The 18344-nt window shown below is 34.3% G+C and overlaps 1 long non-coding RNA gene across 3 annotated transcripts in view; it reads left to right on the top strand.

The window, feature by feature from the left end:
• Nucleotides 1-14197: 14197 nt before the first annotated feature.
• LOC123598877 overlaps nt 14198-18344 on the top strand; it is a 61856-nt gene continuing 57709 nt past the window's right edge. For all 3 annotated transcript variants that reach the window (XR_006712837.1, XR_006712839.1, XR_006712838.1), the window contains exon 1: nt 14198-14382. This is a non-coding gene — a long non-coding RNA (uncharacterized LOC123598877). The remainder of the gene's footprint in view (nt 14383-18344) is intronic.

Here is an 18344-nt window from a genome sequence, read left to right as displayed (position 1 = left end):
TGACAGAAACCACGGAAGGGATTATAGATTAGTAAAATATTATTCGTTATCTGTACATGTGCTCAACATTAAAACATTCCATACTAAGATTATCAATGTTGTTTTGTTTCATAATAAATCAATGATGAGGCAATAACTCTCTTCAAAGAAGAAGCCTTGGGCCCAAAGAATCAAATAATTTTGGACCTAAGAGATTCCCTCACCATAAAACTGCTCTCCTACTCATGTACATTGAACAGATCTTTTGAACTGGTTTAACAATACGTGCAACATAAATAGTATATACCATAGAGTCAGGCATATAACAGGTGCTCAATAATTACTGGTAGGATCAGATAATTTATCAACTCGCTTCTGCTTGAAATATCTCTAGCATATTTTAGCTTAACATAATCATCACAAGAAAAAGAGCCATGTCTTTGTATGATTATTTTCAATACAAGTTTTTTTTTTAAAGCAAATACGATATAACTAACAACAATGCTGTATCAATTTTCCACTTTAATGTATGTGTTCTGTGACCACCATTTACAACTTTTCTGGATTTCTCAGTGCATGCTCCCATTTAGATAATATTATTTTAAAAGTGGGGATGGGAGCATATTTTTTAAAGATACAAAGGAAAGGGTGAATATGACCAAATCATCGTTGGTTTCCTGTCCAATATCTGCTCCCTCCATTTCTTTTTTCCAATTAGAAAATTAGTTCTAGTTTTATAGTACCTGGCTCTAATAAATACCTAATTCAAGTATTTATTTGATGACTATGCATTTTCGGTTAGGGATCATGATTCAGCTAAATCCAAAGTTTTCAAACTTTAGCATGCCATAGATTCATTCACCCGGGAACCTGTTAAAATACAAATTGCTGGCTCCCACCCTCAAATTTTTCTAATTCAGTTGTTCTGAGATGGGACCCAAGAATTTGCATTTTTTTTTCAACGTTTATTTATTTTTTTTGGGACAGAGAGAGACAGAGCATGAACGGGGGAGGGGCAGAGAGAGAGGGAGACACAGAATCGGAAACAGGCTCCAGGCTCTGAGCCATCAGCCCAGAGCCCGACGCAGGGCTCGAACTCCCGGACCTCCCGGACCGAGGGATCGTGACCTGGCTGAAGTCGGATGCTTAACCGACTGCGCCACCCAGGCGCCCCAAGGATTTGCATTTTTAACTAGTTCCTAAATGGTGCTGATACTGCTGGTTCAGGGAATACAATTTGAAACCACTAGTCTAAGCCAATTATAAATAATTATTAGTGCTATAATAGTACTTGTACTAGTAGTAGTACTTTCCTGTCTCTCACTACACTTAACAATTAGATTTGTAGTCAGTTGGGAACACGGCTGGTCTGAACAGGGGTAGAGACCAGCAGTTTGGTGGGCTTCCCCACCATACCTAGTGCTGTTCCTTTTGTTTGTTTGTTTCGTTCTGTATTTTCTGGTGGGGGACACTAGTGTTCAGTTTACCTCTCATCACAAGAAAGCTTTAAATTAGGTCATAAAATGACATTAATATAATTAACCCCAAGACCAAAACTATGTCTTTATTCTAATTCTCTCTCCAATTGAGACAATGACACAACATTCATCTTATTTAAAGTTTCCTTGGGGGAAAGCTCACCTTTGTATATGGTACCTGATCTCTGCATATAGATGCGGAGACATTTCTGACTTTCCACAAAATTGAAACAGTTGTAGTTTGGCAACCATAGTTATCAGGATCACTTGACCTACTAACATACTGAAAATCTCTTCATGTCCATTTTCCTGTTGGTTCTGTGTATGTGTACCCTGGGCTATACTCTGAGTCTCCTCACTGAGGCCTGCCTTTCTTTTTCTGTTTTATAATATTGATCCCCATGCATTTTTTTCGTACATAATAACACCTAAAATAACTCCCCCCTTTTCTTATCACATGTTACTGGCAGTAGACTCAGGCATATCTCTGATATTGCTTACCTCACTTGGGGCTTGTCCTCTAAGATTATAACCTTTCTTTTAAGAAAAATAAAACAAAACTTCTCTTTCCTGATATTCGTATCATCCCCACATTGCTTCTGCTTGAGAGCTGTTTTGTGAAATATATTTTTAAAACCAATCTAGTTGCCATTTGCATTCCAGCAAACTTTTTTGATAGACACTGAGATTTCCAAACACAGGCTTATGTAATTGCTTTATTTACTTTTGAGTGTGCAATAATTTCATTCAGCCATTTCCTTCCTCAATCAAAGAAAAACTCTCAGTCCTCTGAGAATACTCAGTATTCTTTGTATTCTCTGTATTTTTATTCTCAGTACCCTCAGAGTATTTTAAAGTAAATGGTCTTTAAAATGGGATGCGTGAACCCCTGGAGCTACACAGAAATCTTCCCAGGGGCATGGTTTCTGCATCCTCAACCTTCATGTATTCTTTTCCCTAGTGAGTTCATAGCAGTACTCCCATTTCACAAAGAGGAGAGGATTTCTCATTCCACATTTTGTCCTTTATAGCCTGTTCTGGAGCAAAAATGAGAGCTCCTAACCATACGACAATTAAAACAATGTATTTTGGAGAAAACCTTTAATGACAAATCAAAGGTCCAAAAATCTATATTAGTGTTTTAAAAATTCAATATCTTTTACATAATGCATTGCTTAGAAAAGGGGAGATATTAGAACTATCAGAAGTATTAGCAATATTAGAAATGGGGAGATTTGTAGAGATATTCCAAATTGAATGTTTAACACTGTGTGAATGGTAAAATTGACAGCAGTTTTCATTTAAGGACTTCATGATGTCTATGGTCCATATATATCTTACTCTTGCAAAAATCTGGTAAGATCAAAGACAACAATGGTCTTAAAATTATGAATTTGAAAGTGATTTTCATTGTCTTTAATTATAAAAGATTATTTTCAGTTATTTTAGTCCTTGGTCATAGGGCTGGCTATTTGCCAGAATCTTCTAAGAGAAGAAACAATAGAGCTTATGATATTGATTATTTTAAATAAAATCAGAGTATTTTTCAAGGACCATCAAATATTCCAAGTTATGTTTGAGAAAACTCACAGATCGTCATTTTGTATGATTCCACCAGATTCAGTGAATGTGTTATAATCAGATATTTTAAATCTATTTCATCAAATCATATCATGAAATGCTCATTCTATTACAATCATATTATCATTTTATTTTATCATATAAAACACTTAACATTTTCTACCTCATATTAACAAAAACTAAAAGCACATGTTAGTCTTAAACTGTAAATCTTTTACAAAATTGTATAGATCTTTTTCATTAAGTACATATAAACAGGTTGTGATGTCTTAATGGGGTTATTTCTGTGTTGGTTCTTATTTTTTTAACATGGCTCTTACTTATTATAAAAGTTGAACCCAGAAGTCAACACAGTTATGCACTGACATTTTCACCCAATAAACACAGTGCCTATTATATTCTTAATCTCAGAAGGTATGTATGTTTATCCATATATTACTTGTAGTACTAAAAGTTAAATTATAGGAAGCAGAATGTTGACTTATTTATTTTTTAACTTATTATGAAGACATCTAAATAAATTATTTAGACACCTTTTAGTTTAATCTTGATTTAGCTAATTTTAGCAATGTATGTCTCAAATTGGATTCCATATTTTATATATCATTTTTCTTATATTTCCCTAAATCATATTAACACATTTACTTAAACTATAAAATGGAAGCTACTGTGATGTTATAAAATTTTAGGTTATTCCAAAGCAAATCCACTTTAGAGGACACATTTGATTGATTGATATTTTGATAAAGTATGTATGAATTAGGCTTTCACTTCCCTCCTTCCCTCCCACTTTTCCTTTCTCCCCTTCCTTCTTCCTTCCTTCCTTCCTTCCTTCCTTCCTTCCTTCCTTCCTTCCTTCCTTCCTTCCTTCTTGGCTTCTTTACATTGTTCCTTTCATGTGTTTCACTGGTATTTCTTTCCCTGTAATTTAAAGTTGCTATGCCACACCTTCACATTTAGACAGATTATCATTAGCTGATCTGGCTGTGTAGTTCAATGACCTTACCTATATTACTAAAAACATAATCTCTAAACTAAAATCTTAATAGACATCAGGGGTGCTTGGGTGGCTCAGTTGGTTAAGCGTCAAACTCTAGCTTAGGTCATGGTCTTGTGGTTTGTGAATTCGAGCTCCGCATCTGGTTCTCTACACTGACAGCACAGAGCCTGCTTCAGGTCCTCTGTCTCCCTCTCTCTCTGCCCCTCCTCTGCTCTCTCTCTCTCTCAAAAGTAAACAAACATGAAAAAAATAAAATCTTAATAGACATCATAGTTGTATGAATTACAGTATTATCTTTAAGCCAATCAAGCTATTTTAAAGTTAGTATGCATACATATATATTCTCCAGATTTTTTAATAGTATATTATTGAGTTGAAAACAGTTTTTCTACCACTTTGAAACATTTCTTGGATTTCTGTCATCATCATTAGGTGGTTGTGGTTGACCGTACAATGACCTTTTAGATGTCACTGCTTTGGGACCATGCAATTTCACTGGAACAGCATCTTTGAATACCAGACCTTAAAAGTCAATACTGTTCTTCCTGTGACCTACTTTCCAGATAGCAATGTGGCACATGGGAAACATACATTGATAAATGAGGATCTTTGTTGAACATTAGAACAAAAAGAACTAAATTGGGTCTCCAGATATTAATTATTCTCAGAGACACAGTCCATCTTAGTGATCTTCAAATTGAGAGACAATTTTACACTTTAAGATGATTGAGAATAGAAACATTTCAGACCTGGAGCGCAGTAAGCAATATTACAAATGGGTTGAGAAGAAGGAAAAAAAAACCCACTTATGAACACATTTATAAATTAAGTTGAGAATGGTAATATTCTCTGCCCTGAGACATTTTGGCTAAGCAAAATGAAAAGAAAGGATAATTTTACCCTCTTCTGCTCAGTCTAAGACTACCCTAGGGGCAACTTGCTTTGTAAAACAGATCAAAGCACTTTTACAAACAGATGTAGCTTGATCAAAGTCAACATAAATGATTTGGATTAATGTTCACCATAGGTAAAATAACAAGAAAATGTGTCCTTTGCCTTTTTACTTTTTCATACTGTTAGCTTATTTTAATCTTATGTGTAAAAGTATATATAATCAATTTATCTTGCCAAATGGATAATATTTATGTTGATTATTGTAGGCTCATGCTTGTTAGGAGATCAGATTAAATAATGTATATAAAAAGGGTTTTGGAAAATATAAAGCATTATACAAATGGATGTGACTATTATGATTATAATCATTGTAAATAGTGAGAGTAACTGCTGTGAACATCTTAAAATATGCTTCCAACTAGGATAATCTGTCAGTCTGTCAGTCAATTGCATTTATTTTATGAATACATATACTGAATTCTGTATTATGCCAACTGGTGAGATAGAAATGAAGGAGATCTTGTAATAGGTGACTTCTGAAGGCTTAACAATGTAAAGAGAGCACATGATAATCTTAAATGAATATGTGAAAGATAACATATGTACACTACATATCAAATGCCAAGCATATAAATCATGTCAAGCTCAATACAGCATATCTACTTTTGAATAGCAGTAAGAAAAACAAATCCAATCAAATAACTGCAATATAATGGGCCAAGGGGAATAATATAGGTTTGCACAAGGCATGTGTAGCACATAGATTAGACCATTCGGCACAGTGGTGGCAATTTAGCATATCATAATCCCAAATATGATTGAAAGGTGTGTTTTATTTGGTCAGTACATTGTCCCATTTTCCTCCCTCCTTTCTTCACTCTTTCCCTCCCTCCTTCTTCTCTCCCTCCATCCTTTCCTTCCTTCCGACAGAGGATGTGTAAGGCCTTTATACAGAAAATTATAAATCTGTATTGAGGATTACCAGGGTCTTCAGTAAATAAAATATATGCTGTTGTCTCTGAGATTTTACTTTACCTTACTTAAAACCAGCCAAATTACTTTGATAGTATTTTATAGATTGTGGCAGAAGGCACAAGACTCTTGAGTTACAGACAAACTATTACAGCTAAGGAGGCAGCATGAATATTGCCATATTTGCTTTGGTCCCTTTGTCCTCATCATCCAAGACCACAGAGTGGCATGGCAGGTAGATGCCTATACACAGAGGAGGCTGAATGATAGGAGAAGAAAACTGAATTTAAGGATCCATTGCTTTCATCTCAAGCAGTAAGCAAGACACTTTTTGTTTTTCAGGTTCTCAAAGTTGCCGGTTACATAAATAACACTGAGAAGTGACCTGTTTCAGTCACTGGAGAGCAGTCAGGGCCCTGCATTCTTTTCGTACCCAAAAGATGCATAGTGGGGACACAAGAGGCCCAAGGAGGACTGTCCTCCCAACATGTATCATGTCTATAAATGGCATATATAAATATGTGTATAATAATGGAACATTTGTATCATATAAATATGTTAATTTTCCCTCAATTAATTTATGAATTTATTGCCAGTCCAGCCAAAATCCCAACAAATTTATTTGAGGATATGGAATAATATACATGGTTGGAGGGAGTGCATATTAATAAAATTATTATGGATTTTTATTTGACATTATCTAGCATAATTGATGATGGCCATCTTGTATAACCCAGAATTGTAATGTGCCTACCTTAGTTAAACTCTGCCACATGTACATTATAAGGATGTTTGTGGTGTTCCTTATGATATTGTTTGTTTTGGAAAAAACTGAAAAAAGTCTAAAATATTTTATCAATATGGGAATGGAAAATAAATTATTAAATAGTTATTGAAATAAATTAGCTAGATCCAACAGGTTAACTGGGATAATACTAAAAAAACTAATGTGCGGGGCGCCTGGGTGACGCAGTCGGTTAAGCGTCCGACTTCAGCCAGGTCACGATCTCGCGGTCCGGGAGTTCGAGCCCCGCGTCAGGCTCTGGGCTGATGGCTCAGAGCCTGGAGCCTGTTTCCGATTCTGTGTCTCCCTCTCTCTCTGCCCCTCCCCCGTTCATCTTCTGTCTCTCTCTGTCCCAAAAATAAATAAACGTTGAAAAAAAACAAACAAACAACAAAAAAAAAACAACTAATGTGCTATAAAATAAATTACCAAAGGATACATGCCATTTATGCAAATTAAAATGCAGAACAATATTATTTATTATTTGTAAACACAAAATGCTAGAAATTTGACAACATGCAAAGAAAAAATACCACAGATTGAAATAGTTATTACCTTTGGATTAAGAGGATAAAGAGAAAATAGAAGAGTGAGGAGCTTTAATTGCTTATGAAATATTTTGTTTCTTTAAAATGAAGACTTGAAAAATTGCTAACACTGATATATAAATTCAGTAAAGTTGCAGGATACAAAATCAACATAGAAAAATCTGTTGCATGTCTATACACCAATAATGAAGCAGAAAGAGAAATCAAGGAATTGATCCCATTTACAATTGCTTCAAAAACCATAAGATACCAAGGAATAAACTTAACCAAAGAGGTAAAAGATCTGTACTCTGAAAACTGTAGAACACTTATGAAAGAAATTGAAAAGGACACAACGAAACGGAAAAACATTCCATGCTCATGGATTGGAAGAACAAATATTGTTAAAATGTCTATACTACTCAAAGCAATCTATGCATTTATTGCAATTCTTATCAAAATGCCACCTGCATTTTTCACAGAGCTAGAACAAACAGTCCTAAAATTTGTATGGAACCTTAGAAGACCCCAGATAGCCGAAGCCATCTTGGAAAAGCAAAGCAAGCCTGGAGGCATCACAATTCCAGGCTTCAAGCTATATTACAAAGGTGGAGCCATCAAGACAGTATGTTACTGGCACAAACACAGACACATATATCAATGAACAGAATAGAAAGCCCAGAAATGGACCCACAACTATTTGGTCAACTAATCTTCGACAAAGCAGGAAAGAATATCCAATGGGAAAAAGACAGTGTCTTCAACAAATGGTGTTGGGAAAACTGGACAGTGAAATGCGGAAGAATGAAACTGGACCACTTTCTTATAACATATATAAAAATATTTCAAAATGGATGAAAGACCTAAATGTGAGACAGGAAACCATCAAACAGATGGAACACAGGCAGCGACCTCTTTGACTTTGGTTGTAGCAACTTCTTGTTAGACACTTTGCCAGAGGCAAGGGAAAGAAAAGCAAACTTGAACTACTGGGACTTCATCAAGATAAAAAGATTCTGCACAGAGAAGGAAACATTCAACAGAACTAAAAGGCAGCCTACAGAATGGGAGAAGATATTTGGAAAGGGTTGGTATCCAAAATCTATAAAGAGAGTATACAGCTCAACACCCAAAAAACAAATATTCCAGTTAAGAAATGGGCAAAAGACATGAATAGACACTTTTTCAAGGAAGACATCCTGATGGCTAACAGACACATAAAAAGATGTTCAAAATCACTCATCATCAGGGAAATACAAATCAAAACTACAATGAAATACCCCCTCACACCTGTCAGAATGGCAAAAATTAACAACCAGAAAACAACGGATGTTGGCAAGGATGTGGAGAAAGGGGAACACTCTTACACTTTTGGTAGGAATATGAACTGATACAGACACTCTGGAAGACAGTATGGAGGTTCCTCAAAAAAGTTAAAAATAGAACTACCTTGTGACACAGCAATTGTACTACTAGGTGTTTATCCAAAGGATACGAAAATACTCATTTGAAGGGGAACCTCCACCACAATGTTTATAGCAGCATTATCCACAGTAGCAAAATTATGGGAAGAACCTAAATGTCCGTCGAATAATGAATGGGTAAAGAAGATACGATATAACTCTATCTCTATCTCTATCTCTATCTCTATCTCTATCTCTATCTCTATCTCTATCTCTATCTCTATCTCTATCTATCTCTATCATTTCTATCTCTCTATATCATCTATATCACCTATATCTATATCTATCTATATGTAATGCAATATTACTACTCAATCATCAAACAGAATGAAATCTTGCTATTTGCAATGACATGGATGGAGCTAAAATTCATCATGCGAAACAAAAAATAGGTCAGAAAAAGCAAATACCATATGATTTCACTCCCATGTGAAATTTAAGAAAGAAAACAAATGAACATAGGGGAAAGAAAAAAGGAGAGAGGGAAACAAACCATAGGAGACTCTTAAATATAGAGAACAAACAGGGTTGCTGGAGGGCAGGTGGGGGGCGGATGGGCTAGCTGGGCGATGGGCATTAAGGAGGGCATTTGTGATGAGCACTGGATGTTATATGTAAGTGATGAATCACTAAATTCTATTCCTAAAACTAATATCGCACTATATGTTAACTAACTAAAATTTAAATAAAAACTAACTAACTAACTAAATAAATAGAAAGACTTAAAGCAGCTATGGCAAAATTATAACAGTTGTGAAATTTGGATGATGGGACCATGGATGTGTCACAATATTATTTGTTTCTGTCTGTATGTTTAAAACATTTTAATAGTAATAATAACTTTAATAATACAAAAATATAAACACTTTGTCTAGCTGTCTGTCTGAATTAATGAATTCACGCAAAGTATTAAGAATTTCCCTCAGTAGCTATACTGACTAGACATTAGTATGATTAGTTTTTAGCATGAGCTATGTTCTTGTGTTCAGGTTTACAATTTAATCATAATCACTGTGAAAACAGAAGAACATATAATAGTTGAAAGATAATATTTTCCTGGAAGTTAAAGAATGAGGATAAGCCAGACAAGTTCTTCTGGGCAGGTTATCTGAAATAGCGATTAAGTATTTTGACCCAAAACAATGACAGTGTTATTTTTTAAAGCTCTGCACTGAGGAGGAAAATAATTTCTGGGAGTTGTTAAAATTGTAATTTTATGTTTTAACATCCGGTTGTATTGGAAGTGTGCATGCTTTTATCATTTCTGAGTCACTATACCTTATTTGATGCTACTTATTCATGGGTGTTTAATTTTACTTTATGTTTAAGATTCAAAAAGTAATATATGCTTATTGTATAATAAATTCAAATTCCAAAGTAAACCAAGAAACAACAACCATATTCCGTAACACAACACACCAACTGTTATTAACATTTGACTTCTTTTAATACTTTTATATGCATACCTTTATTTTTAACTTAATTGCAATCATAACATATGTAAACCATTATTCACAGCTTCTGAAGTTTGAGATTTATTTCCAGCAGATAAAATCTAGCAATTAAATTTAGTTTTAGAAGTGTTATTGAGATTTGCATCAAGGTGGTGAAAACTACAGAGAAGTTAGAATTGGAAAGCTATATAATTATTTACATACACTTAAATATTCAGAAAGAAATATTTTTCACACTAAGAAAGTACTGCAGCTGGAGCCTTTCTCTGACTTAAAGGCTACATTCAGAGCAGGGCTGACCTAGGAAAAGTAAGTGTTTACCTCAGCCCTTTCTGTCTTTTGGAAGGGTTGCTTAGGAATGAGTGGATGAAACAGTAGAAGAAAATATCAAACAAATTAAGTGTGAAGTCTGATTTCAGTTTTGAGTTAGAGAAAACTTTTGTATCTCTGAGAAACCAGAACATTTTCCCTAGCAAATACTATAGAAGTTGATCAAGTGATTGTAGAAGCTGTCACAAAGACCATGAAATTGTGCACTCTTGTGAGGAAATGAAGAACACTATGACAAACACATCTATATCCCAAGGATTCGTAGTCTTGGTTTGATATATGTTGTCTCTAAGTTTGATCTAGGTGTAGTTTTAGTTTCTGCATATATTCATTTTGTAATAAAACTCAGAATTTTGTGGAACAAATCTTAGTGAAGCAACCAATGCAATAAGCTTCAATATATTGATAAAAACAACTTAGTGCTCAATTCCCAACTCAAATCTCTGTGAGACACTTTCAGCTGCTCTGACATTAAATGACTAATTGTATTGCTGGAAATTTGGGAAAAAAAAATACACTGAGTTTATAGGAATTCAGACTGCATGGCAGGTAAATTAGTCCACATGCATCTGTTCCTGAGCTGATGTCGGACACTTCACTGAGTGATCCACCCAGGCATCCCTAAAAGATCATTTTAAATCTTAATTAATTTTGTAACATTCCTGCTAGGACATTTACAACATCTAAGTTTAAACTTATCAGTAGCCATTAAGAGATGCTTACAACAAATTTTAACAATTTGCCTTTATACATTTTGTGATTTTTATTTCAAATTACCTTCAAAGTTTAGAGCATATTCTACTCAATATCCATGTTGAGAGCTTCCACCTGAGACTGAAGAAGAGAATTATTTTCTATTTAGTTTTTGCATTGAGGTATAATTGACATTTTAAAATGTAAATATGGGGGCACCTGGGTGGCTCAGTCAGTGAATTGTCTGACTTTGGCTCAGGTCATGATCTTGTGGTTCACCAGTTTGAGTCCCGCATTGGGCTCTGTGCTGACAGCTCAGAGCCTGGACCCTGCTTCAGATTCTGTGTCTCCCTTTGTACCCCTCCCCTGCTCATGCTCTCTCTCTCTTTCTCAAAAATAAATAAACTTAAAAAAATTTTTTTAAATAAAATATAAATATGGATGCCAAATTGTCACGTTATATCTGATAATGCCTAATTTGTAGGAAAGAGCATAGTGTGTGTGCCAATTCAATCTTCTCAAAAAATTCCAGAAATATACAGACTCTCCAGCCAGATACAGCTGTTCTGGACCCAGGCAGGACTTACCCTGTACAGTTAGCCCTCCTAAACACCCCTCCTCAAAGGCCAGAGCAGAGGAGAAACAGGGAGAACTCACTCTGTGCCAGCAACAGCTGAGAAGCAGGTAGCACTGGTACAGCCGTATCTACATAGTCCTCCTAAACTTAACTGATAGTTTATTTCTGGAGAGGAGTGGACATATAAGCACAAAGAGACTGGGAGTTGTGTCCATTCAGCAGTCTTAGCAAGAAGAAAATTCTTGGAGTGAAGAAGTGTATTCCTACTATCAACACATAAAATGGGAAAAATAACTTTTTCCTTAAAATTAATAATTATTTATATATCTTTACAGATCTCATAACATTTCTCTTAACTGTACTATTATATAATCCTCACAATTTTTGATTTCAGTAGTTATTTTATTTTCATCTAGAAGATAAGAAATAGAGTCTCTGAGAATTTAAATCTCTTACCCAATATTACCTAGCCAGAAAGTGGAAGATATTTTTCCACACTGTGCTGCTCTGTCTATTGTATCTTCATTGAAATTAAACATAATCTCTCAAAAACTCTACAACCAGTTGAGTCCAAATTTATGAATGAAATGTATCAGGATGGTGATTACAATTATTAGCAACAAAATGAATAAAAACAGATAATTTTTCTCCTTTGGTTCTGAGTTATAGTTGTGAAGAAAAGTTCCAAAACCTTTTTGAACATTTGTTCTATTTCTAGAATTGGTGCAAAATTTACTGAAAAAATTACTTTTAAAATGGTATTACTTACGGGTGCCTGGGTGGCTCATTTGGTTGAGTGTCCAACTTTGGCTCAGGTCATGATCTCACGGTTCACACTTTTGAGCCCCACATCCATTTTTGTGCTGACAGTACAGAGCCTTCTTGGATTCTCTGTTTCCCTCTCTCTCTGCTTCTCACCCACTCGTACTCTTTCTCTCTCTCAAAACTAAATAAACATTGAAAATTTTTAGATTATAAAAATAAAATGGTATTATTCATGTTAATACAAAAATCTAGCTTTTCTTAAAAATTAAAAATCTTAACATTTTCTATAATTACTTATAGTCAAACTTCATATTTTTATTACATTGTTCTGCATATGGATCATCATCATGGCTATGACTTCATAGATGAAACTGAATACTTGCAGAGCAAAGCAAAATATTTTACAATACATTTATTTTTATTTAAAGATGACAATGTAGATAATTTGAGGTTAAAGAAATCTGCAGCTTCTCTCTTGGTCTATTGATGTTTTGGAAAGCTGTTACACAATTACCTTATAATCTTTGAAGTTAAATTCAAAATTTTCCATTCTGTTTTTCCCCCAAAAGCTTAGTTAAAGAAGCTATATTTAAAATACATACATTTTTTTATTGTTTTTCAGTTTGTTATGCTATTTTGCTTCTGCTGTTGCTGAACCAAGTAATTTCAACAGCAGTGTTATTTTACTTTGCCCTTATAAGTTAAAAAATGCTGTATATTATTTGCAGTCTATAGGGAATTAGGTTGTAGTTTTTATTCAGGCAAATCAGGAAAATTCTTTATAGATTTCAATTTTTGCATGATTAAGAACTAAAGAACCATTCCCATTAATATCACTATACAATTAGGTCACAGATCAGTAGGATTTTTAGGCTTTTTACATGAATATAAAAATTTAAATTTCGAAAACCTTCATTATAGTAGGAAAGTTATTCGGCACTTATTTGTTTCATACCATTACTGATGTACATTTTAATGATGGAAGATTCCTAATGCATTTGTTGATAAATAGGAGACTAGCTTTTCTCTATAGGATTACTGAGTTTTATCTTTTCTTCATTAAATTGTCAAGGCTTCTCTCCTCAATCACAAGTACATCCTGTATAATAATGTACAACAATGATCGGTGATAGAAAAGTGCAATGGGGAACATTTCAATTTTTGAACTTCCTGGTTTTTGGTTTTAGTTAATTATTCTACGATTGATGTGCAAGCAGGGATGTCATTGATCTCCATCTCCCAGATGCCTCATCTGCTGTCTGATATTAGGCTAGGCATCAGGGTGCTATGTTAACTCTCTCAGGCCAAAGGAACACTGCTGAGTGAATTATAATGGGGCCATTATTATATTTGGGTTTTCTTTATTCAGGTCATTTATGGCAAGCTTCAGAGATGATGCCATGACCCTGTAGTATTGGCCAATTATTCTGTCAAGGTATGCCCTAGCCGGACTAGTGATATCACAGAGTTACAAAGCAGAATGAAAGATTCTACTTAAACAGCTTCATTTTAGGGAGGCATAAATTGTAGTCCAGAAGGATTAAAGACTTTGTGACATCATAAAGGTAATGACATATCTGGAGACAAAGAGAAATGTGACCTGACCTTTAACACATTGCTTTTGGAGAATCCAAGGTTCTTCCACTTATTGGCTGTGTGATATCTGGCAAGTTATATAGCCTATCAGGCTTCAAGTTCATTACTTACTCTTTATTGATAATGTCTACTTCATAGGTTTGTGTGGGGGGAAAAAGGCAGATATACAGTAATCATTAAATTTCCTTCTTTTATTTTTATTTTTATTATTTCAGAGAAATCCACCATTAGCTCTTGAAAATTTTTCCTTAACCATGGTCTCTTGGAAATATTACCTTTATGATTGTAGGTAAGCAGATTTTGTTAAAATTATTCTTTTTAATCAAAGAGTTAAAATACTTTAAAACATTTCATTGTTGTCAGTGGTTGAGTGGTGAGAGGGGCAGAAAGGATTTGAGGAAGCTTGCGTTTCAACTCACTGCATTAGAAATAAACTGCAGCTAGAAATATCTCAGCTTGTGTATTTCTTTGAGTGAAAGCTTTTTTTGTAAAATTTTCCTTTTCTCCATTGTATTTCCATGAACAGGAATGAAAGCGAGTGCTGATTCACCTGTCCTCTATATAGCTCCCTTTGCCTCTTCACTATTTAATCTTGCAAGCATAGGATCCTGGGATCCTCTTATGATTTTTTTCTCCTACCAAGTAAAAACTTAGTCCTATATATGATACTGGTGAGATAGTTCAAAAATGTCAAAATTCAGTCATTTGATTGTTGACTTGAATTGCTGTTCAAGAAATACAATATAATTGTTGAAACCATGTATTTGAAATGGAACTTTAAATCTTCTGATTATTTTTAAATAATTATTTAAAAAAATTATTTAAAAATTAAAAAATATATTATTTTTTAAAAAATTATTTTTAAATTTTATGTATCAAACCATCCTCATTACTATTGTTGCCTAATTCTAGAGAAGAAATTTTAGAGGTGATATTTATTTATAAAACCTCAGAAAAAAATGGTTAATGTCACTCTAGACCTGTGGGTTTTTGAGACAAGTATTTCGGTTGAAGCAGGAAAGCATTAGGAAGAGCACTACCTTAGATGAATGTGCCAGCAGAACTTTTCCAAAAAGAAACAAAAGAGTGATAACATGTTTTAAAAATGTAAGTTAAATCTTTTCCAAAAAATTAATATTTGACATAAAAGAGGTTGTTATAATGGCTAGAATGGAATACACACTGTTATGCTTTACAAAATAATTATAGACAAATTTTATTTGGATTAGAAATTCATTAATGATAGGTGTGTTTTGAGATATTAGTAATAAAACCATGTTAGGATAGCATTAAAAACATTAATTTGTGATCCCCAATGGATTATTTACATAAAGCATCGTAACTGCTTAATGACAACTCTTATATTTATAACTTTTATGGGTTATATAGTAATTGATGGATAGCCAAATATTATCATACCATCTTCAAACCATCCCTCTGAAATAAGATATTATACTTATTCTTATTTTATAGATGAGGTAACTGAGGTTCAGAAAGATTACATTTCCCAAAGTTACCCAGGCCAGAATTTGAAGCCAGCTCTTCTAGTTCCAAGTCTTTTGATTTCATATCACACTCTAATACCATAAATAATAAACACTGTGATAATGTGAAGAGAAAAGTGAAATGAGAGTTTAAAATCTGGAGTTTGCTCCTAATTGTATCATTAACTCACTGTTGAACTAGCATGAGAACTTTTGAGTCTACACAGAGAAAACTGAAGCCTAAAGATTTTAATTTGCCCAGTCCAGTGTTTGGGGTTGAATAGACAGTTCTCACCTGGTGATAGTAGGAAGGAATAGTAACTACAAATTAAGGAAAATAAAATGATTATTTGAACCATATGAGTTATATTAGGAAAAATTTTAAAGAAATATAGCTGAGCAATAAAAAAAAAGTGAAACATTGGAGACAAAAAAATGACATTCTTTGTAATATGCAGGTGACCAAAGCAATTATCTTCCTGGTCTTTTCTTTCATCATATTTTCTCCAGAAAATGGATTAATCACCCTTTTGACTCACATTCTTTAATTTTTTTTAATGTTTATTTTGAGAGAGAGAGAGAGAGAGAGAGAGAGAGAGAGACAGAGAGTGAGCAGGGGAGGGGCAGAGAGAGAGAGGGAGACAGAGAATGGGAAGCTGGTTCCAGGCTCTGAGCTGTCAGCACAGACGTGGGGCTCGAACTCATGAACCGCGAGATCATGACCTAAGCTGAAGTCAGATGCTTAACTGACTGAGCCACCCAGGCACCCTTCTGTCCATTCATCTATTGATGGACACTTGGCAGGCTCCACACTGTCAGCATGGAGCCAGATGTGGGGCTCTAACTCATGAATTGTGAGATCATGACTTGAACTGAAATCAAGAGTAGGGCATGCAACTGACTGAGCCACCCAGACGCCCCACAAATACTTTGTGCTTTTTAGGCAATTTCATCAGAATTCCACGGTTACCCATTTTGAGATTTGGTACATATTAAGTTCTAGAAAGTAAAGCCTCTCCAATTTTTGAGCAAGAGTTTCATCAGCTTTTCCTGGCTAAATACAGTGTTTAATTGAGATAGCCTACGTAAGTCTGAAAGCTATTAGCTAAAAGACAAAAGACTACACTGGAAAGGAAGAACAATCGACTGTATTGTGAAGCCCAGCTAAAATGAAGTTGACACCGGGTTTGCAATTTTCTCTCTAGTCAAATCTAATCAAAGAAAATTCTGAACCTTACCTAAAATAAAATTACTTACAATCAAAGGAAATGTAAGTGAATTTTCCCAACTTGATAATCAGTTTTCTGAATGAGAATCGAATATATGAAAGATTCACCAAATTAGAAAGCGGCACAGTAGAGATGTTAGCAGTATTTCAAAGTGAGGAGTGAATAACAGTCCTGTAATCCCAACAGGAGAACAATACACAATGGCCAGTGGAAGAGCTTCTTGTTCTAAACTATATTCCACCCCAAAAGATAAATTATATTCTGTCTCCACATCTTTAAAAAATATGTTCTAAAATTCTTCCTCTCCTATTCATCTCTCCAACTGAATTTTGTGTCACCAACTAAAATCCTACACATTCATTAAGAATCCTCTCAAAAGCTACATATGCCATGATTGAAGCATTTCCCCCCACCCAGTGGATTCAAAACAATTCCCTCTGTGGTTCCACAGCTGTTTCTTTATTATACAAAATTAAATCACTTTGATAGTCAACAACAAATTACAATTTGTGGTATATATGTATCGGTATCTATCCCCTTTTAATGTGCTTGAAAGAAAAGAACTTACTTGGTTAATCTTTCGAGTTCCCACATTATCCCACCTATTCTAAGCAATGCTATGTTTTCAATAAATGTTTGTTCTGTTGAATTCACACTAAAATGTATATTCACACTATTTATATATCTTAATATAATATTATTATATTTAGGAAATAATAGATTTAGAAAGAGGTAGAATAAGATCAGCTGGGAAATGATTCATTAAAATGTACAGAAATAGATGTCATGAGGAGTGAAAATAATTTCCTAGTTGCTAATTTATAGAAGGTAGGCAATTAGCTCGCCTGCTGCTAAAGTCATATCTAGTGCATGTATGTAAATGCATGTATGTATTGTACACTATAGAATAACTTAAAATATTATTGTGATTCTGAGTCCTGGAAATGACTGTAGGTAATTGAACTGTGACAACTCTGTTTTCATAAATCCTGAAACCTATTGAAGTTACATCTGCTCTGGAAGATTATAAATCTTTCTTAACAAGAATTTTGAGGCAGTTTTTAACTTGTATTACACAGACATGACATTTATTACTACACACACACACACACACACACACACACACACACACACACACAAATTCCTATTGACTAAATAAACACAAGCTAAAATCTTTCTATTTAATTCCCTCATTAAACCAGATAATTTTATTTTCTTTCAAGGTTATTTTGAGAGACATAGAGAGAGAGAGAGTGGGAAAAGGGGCAGAGAGAGAGGGAGAGAGAGATAATCACAAGCAGGCTCTGCACTGTCATTGCGGAGCCTGATGCAAGGCTTGAACTCATGAACTCTGGGATCATGACCTGAGCTGAAACCAAGGGTCTGATGCTTAACCAACTGAGCCACCCAGGTGCCCCCAAACCAGATAATTTTAAACATCATTGTTCACTTTTTATTCTATGTGCTATAAATATTGGTTATGTTATATATATTAAGCAGATTTCTTCTCTGATATTATTATCTTGATATCTTCTCAT

Source organism: Leopardus geoffroyi, chromosome C1 (assembly GCF_018350155.1).
Source record: "Leopardus geoffroyi isolate Oge1 chromosome C1, O.geoffroyi_Oge1_pat1.0, whole genome shotgun sequence".
Taxonomy (NCBI): Eukaryota; Metazoa; Chordata; class Mammalia; order Carnivora; family Felidae; genus Leopardus; species Leopardus geoffroyi.
Note: the sequence above shows the minus strand (reverse complement) of the source record. Positions and strands in the feature narration are given on the sequence as shown.